The 6,254-nt window shown below is 34.0% G+C and overlaps 1 long non-coding RNA gene across 1 annotated transcript; it reads right to left on the bottom strand.

Annotated features, from left to right (window-relative positions):
- Window positions 1-653: 653 nt before the first annotated feature.
- Window positions 654-5,993, bottom strand: LOC128233879 (uncharacterized). The gene is made up of 4 exons (XR_008260803.1): window positions 5,760-5,993; window positions 3,876-3,962; window positions 1,761-1,803; window positions 654-951 (listed from the first exon to the last, which is right to left on the bottom strand). It is a non-coding gene; the product is annotated as an uncharacterized LOC128233879 (long non-coding RNA).
- Between the last annotated feature and the right edge of the window lie 261 nt (window positions 5,994-6,254).

Raw genomic sequence — 6,254 nt, 5'->3', positions numbered from 1 at the left:
AACTTATCACAAGTGAGCTCTGGAGATGGAGTTGAACTAATCACAAGTGGGCTCTAGAAATGGAATTGAACTGATCACAAGTAGGCTCTAGAGATGGAGTTGAACTGATCACAAGTGTGCTCTAGACATGGAGTTTAACTGATCACAAGTGAGCTCTGGAGATGGAGTTTAACTGATCACAAGTTGGCTCTAGAGATGGAGTTAAATTGATCACAAGTGGGCTCTAGAGATGGAGTTGAACTGATCACTAGTGGGCTCTAGAGATGGAGTTGAACTGATCACAAGCGGGTTCAAGAGATAGAGTTGAACTGATCACAAGTGGGCTCTAGGTTGGAGTTGAACTAATCTCAAGTGCACTTTTGAGATGGAATTGAACTGATCACAAATCAACACTAGAGATGGAGTTGAACTGATCACAAGTCAGCACTAGAGATGGAGTTAATCTGATCACAAATGGGCTCTAGAGATGGAGTTCAACTGATCACAAGCCAGCACTGAGATCGAGTTAAACTGATCACAAGTGGGCTCTAGAGATAAAGTTGAACTGATCATTATGGTTCTATAGATGGAATCCAGACTAATATCCTTTCGAAATTGTAAAAAGTTTATAACATCCCAATATAATATCCCTATACATGTTTTTAAACAAACTCTTTTTCGTTCATAAATTTTATTCACACAAACACAAAAAAATTCCTGATGTAAATATACAAATATCAAATCACAAGGTATACATATAGGTCAAAATTAGAGTTTCAGTTTGTTAAGACTTTTCTTAGTTTGATCTTAAAACAAAATATTGATATTTAAATAATCTTACACCGATGTTTACAAGATCAGGGTATCATTCAGCTAAAACATAGTTTTTTTTCCCATTAAACTATACAATGTTCCTGTGGTCAACAGTTCTTAAATTTCCGGTCTGGTCTCTGGCCATTTCTGCTCAGGAAACTGAAATGAAAAGGAACTACTTTTTTAAATTGTTTTAGTACTTTACAATATGTACATGTTTTTTTCAATTGTACTATATAAATATTATCAAACCCTCTAAGACCTGCTTTGGTAAAATACTTTCTGGGCTTGCTCAAATTCTGGATTTACATAGCATTTACATTGTGTGATACTGTTTCTGATAATGTTAGTAAAATATAGTAGTTTTTAAATCACATGATAAATCAAGTACCTCCAAGCAAAACTTTCCAAATATTTTTTTTGTGATGAAAAATTTGATTAAAAAGTTCAACATGTTTGTTCTTGGATGATTTACAAGGTTTTCTCAAGGATTATAACAGCTGGGGGTCCTTGGTCCCTTATTATTGACAAACTTGAGCTCTTTACTGAAGCTCTGTATGCAAAATACTTAAGACTAGTTGAACCTTGTCATTGTTTGCTGATGATGCAATGAACAAATATATTCGGTAATGTTGTTGTTGAAATTGTGTCCAATTCCTGTGCACCCCAAAATTTGATTTGGGCTTCTATGTTAAAATTTACAGTGAAAAATATCAAATTAATATTTCCTCAGTTTATAACAGTGAAATTCCCTTTTAATTTTACTAATAAATTACTATAAACTAATGGAAAGCATTTTACAGGTTAAAGTCTTTTATGTAGTTTGAGCATCTTGAAACCTGTTACACAAAGATAACTCTTAGTTGTCACCATTTTCTTCAAATTGGCAACAGTCAATCAATGGCAACAACTTCAAAATACCGAAGGAAACGCTGATTAATGTTTACAAACAGTAACTAAATAAAAACCTGTTGGTTCTTGCATTGTTCAGCGGGTAGCATGTACCTCCATCTAAAAAATAAAAAAACACCATATTCATAATTACGGTTAGAATATTTGTCTAACAAGCAATATTTATAAATAATTTAATCAACATACAACAAGATAGAAACATGTACTTAAAAAAATGAAAAGTGACTTAATTTAGGAAATTACTTAAAGCTGCGCTCTTACAGATGAAACGTTTTGATAACATTTATATTTTTACTTGGAACAAGCCAATTATTGCGAAAATGCATGGAAAACAGTTATATTAGACTGCAGACAAAAAATCAGATCACAGGTTTTTATATTTAAGTTCAAAAATTGATGTTTTATGCATTTTTCTCAAAGCATTTGTAACGGTTTAAGCAATAAAACATTAATCAACCGGGACTACTTTATGATAAAAAAATTTAACGAAATAAATCAGAGGGATGATTAAATAAAACTGTCATTTCCGAAACTGCTTACTCGGAAACATCAATCATTGCAAAATAGTACTCAATAGTTGAGATAAAAATGTAGCCGTAGAAATTCACCGAAGAAGTTCATTGCAGGATGTTGGTTCATATAACATTCAAGTTTCATTAAATTCTAGCAGCTAGTTACTGAGAAACGGCTGCAAACAATGATTTTTTAATAAATTAAGGGCAATAACTCTAAGGAAAATTGACCAATCCAAAAGAAAAATAGACAGGCATCATCACAGTATGTTGGTTCTTATTTATTCCAAGTGTCATGAAATTCTACCAGCTAGTTGCATAGAAAAGGCTGCAAACATGGATCTTTTAATAAATCAAGGGCAAATAACTCATAAAGAAATTACACAATCCAAAATATAAATAAACAGGCATGACATCGCAGTATGTTGGTTCATATTTATTTCAAGTTTCAAGAATTTCTACCAACTAGTTGCTGAGAAATGGCTGTAAATGAGTTTTTCAAAAAATCAAGGGCAATAACTCCAAGTACAACTGACCAATCCAAAAAAAAATATGAACAGGCATCATCCCAGTATAGTAATTCATATTTATTTTAAGTTTCATGAAATTCTTCCAGCTAGTGACTGAGAAATGGCTGTGAATGTGCATTTTTCAAAAAATCAAGGGCAATAACTCCAAGTACAATTGACCAATCAATTTTTTTTTTTGGACGGGCATCATTCCAGTATAGTGGTTCATATTCATTTTAAGTTTCATGAAATTCTACCAGCTAGTTTAAGTTACTGAGAAAACGCAGGTGACGGACGGACCGACGGACAACGCCATTTCAATATCCCCCTCCCTATTTCATAGGCGGGGGATAATAATTGTAAAATGGTATATCTGTGAGAGTGCAGCTTTAAGATGCTTTATGAATACTAACACTGCATCACAACTGAGTTCAACTCAGTCAAGGGCTATTCCTACAAGATAACAGCAGACATGTGAACCTTTGGCAATGACAGAGAGGTAGATTTAGGTCTCAAAAGTGGTAGTTTGGGGACAAAAGCGGTAGAATTTCTAATTCCTTTAATTTTCAGCCAAAAACAATGATGGGAACAATGTAAATCAGACGGCCAAAACAGGTCAGAGTGTAAGTGCAGACAACTGCATGTCAAATTTCCCGCCAAAATGTCATTAAATTTTATACACTGTAGATAATTAATAACACCTTTGAAATGTTGTTTTCTTTAATGTTTTGACAGTTTTATAATGTCTTTGATGTTTACAAAAATGCTGATTATTAGGATGCCAATTAAAAAAGAATGCTGATTAGTGGTCTTTTGTACCGAACTGGTAACTTGGCAACGATCTCTGCTGAAGTGTGAAGAGATTTGACAAGTTGTTTATTGCGCCATGTTCTTTTAAGTGGCAGATTAATATGGTATTTTAGCATGGTTGATAGAATTTCGATGTTTTTAAAAGGAAAGTTAAGGCCAATTTCATATAATTTTGATATTTTTAAGAGAGCTTTCAATATCAGTTTAGCCGGAAAGCGGTATGGCGTTAGAAGGGTCTCAAACGCGGTATATTTTACCTACCGCCGGTAGTGTTCACATGTATTAACAGAAAAGCCACTGCTCAATTTATAAACAATTTAAGAATTGTGGCTGCACATACTCAGGGTCCTTGTAGGTCCACATCTTAAAGCACCAGAGAGCCGCACACCCTCCGCCAAAAATGGTTGAAGAAGTGGAGAGGCAAAAGCTGAAACAATGAAAGAAAATTTGTCAGCTTAGTAAACAGATTTATTGCACATTACTGAAATCAGTATATGGGACATGTAGGGATGGAAAATAAGTTTAAAATCATAATCGATCATCGGACATACTCGGTCAAGCCATTTCTATTAATTAATAAATGTCAAATATGTATGGTTTTTTCCCAATTTCAAGAAAAAAAATCCAAATGAGGTGAAATTGCTGTCAATAAAAGTCTGGCTACTTGACTTACACCCTGCCCCTTAGCTGGGGTTTCAGCGCGGGAATACTTCGTTCATTTACAATTTATTAATGCACTTATGGGTGACATTCAAGGTTCTGTACATTAATTTCACAGAAAAATGTTGCCCAAAATGATGATTTTGTTGAGGATTTTTCTTCCTTATATTGCCAATTATTACTCGACTTATAAAACTCTTTTTGCAAATTCTTTGTCCCAAATTGACAAAAAAAGGCCTGAACTTTTTCCCATATCTGTAAATTTTTGTCCTAAATTTTCCCAATTTGTCTTTTCCCCAAAATGGACAGAAAAAGCACTTAAGGTTTACTTTAATGGTCAGGGTCACTAGTGAATTGTGGTGTAAGTGAATAGTTAAGGTCATTTGTAAATGCTGGTGTCTGTGAACTACACTATCAAATATATAGAGAGAATTTATTTAGTGGTCTCTCACTCTCTGTACCTTAGTTACATAGTCCACCTAAATGGCCGTCAACCAGTCTTTTGACAATTTTTAGACTATGGCAGACTGGTGACGTCCACCATCCCAGCAAAAAGTAGCAAACGGGCCTTGCGCAGAGGATCCTCGCGGCCACAATTTTTAAATTATCTTTGTTATAAATTCAAATTTCTACGAAAATATCATTGCCTACTATCAAACACACATTTATTTATGTCATTATGCCAAAAAAACATGTTCAGATACCATAATGCACTTACATGCATCGATTGTATCCATTAATCTGTAAATCTAGGACAAATCTGACAGGTTGTGTACATGTATGAAACGGGGTAGAGGATTTCGAATATTTTGGTCGTTAATAGGCTCGGTTAAATAACACTATTAAAATGCAACCATTTCAATGCGCTGAACGCTAACGTGTTTGATGGGTCAAGTTGGGAGAAGTTCATGATGATGATGTTCGTGATGATGATGATGATGATGATGATGATGATTAGGTATCACCATTTTTGAACACTGTTGCGTTGCTCTGCACAATACATAGAAGAGGGAGGATAACTGTGACTGCGCACAGGGTTAACCATCATTGACGGATGGGTACAAATTTATTCGATAAAAATCAACATGTATATAAAATGGTGGACTGCTACGCTCATTTCGTGACCCAGAGTATATTTATGTGAAAATAACGACTCTAACGACAAATCCAACCCAGTTAAGATCACTGTTAGGTACATTTGTAACAATTATATCATTATTAATCAACATCGATGCATAATATTACTATATATTCTTTCGTCCAGTGTTAAATGGTAGAGAGTTGTAGCGTTACAGGGATACACATGAAATGTCAAAATAATAAAAAAGTATCCCTGATCGCTCATTATTGTAGCTACTTAGTTACAATGATAGTGCGGCATGTCCATTAAATTATTCATCTTTTGAGCACTGCATGTTAACATCCTTATTACACATGGGTATTGTGACATTACTGACACACCAATAATGCGACATTAGTTGATAAGATGACCTGTTCAGATACAAAATAATTCTGACTATTCCCCACCCACCTACGTAAGGCATGGATGAATACAATCACTTACGATGTAATGGTGCATTGTAGACTTAATCGTCATTCCTGCAGTTGATTTCACCCAATTTTCTGGAACCTCATAAGGGACACCTTTTAAATTGTGTTCGCTCAGCTTGACAAGCGTTCTCCGAAATAACCCGGCCATGTTCGAGCTGGTGATGAAAAAAATAAAATGACCTTGTTTAATCTCTAAGCTCTAGGATGATTGTTTTAAAAAAAATAACTTTGCAAGTTTATTTAGATAATATAATCAACAGCAATTATATTTATATCTTTTTCTTATATTTTATCGTTTTAGTTAGCAAACACAGTTAGTTACACATTTTACTTTAAATAGAGAATATAACATGATGGGCTCAATTAGTTAACTAAGATTTAACCGATTACAAGATGCAAGGTTATGTACCACCAGTGGTAGAAAGATAAGAGCTATCTTACCTGTTTAAAAATCTATGAATTTTATTTATATTTAAAAGTTTAAATTACTTTTTGGAATCAAACACAT

Source organism: Mya arenaria, chromosome 5, assembly GCF_026914265.1.
Source record: "Mya arenaria isolate MELC-2E11 chromosome 5, ASM2691426v1".
In the NCBI taxonomy this organism is placed as follows: domain Eukaryota; kingdom Metazoa; phylum Mollusca; class Bivalvia; order Myida; family Myidae; genus Mya; species Mya arenaria.
This window is presented reverse-complemented; position numbering and strand designations above follow the sequence as displayed.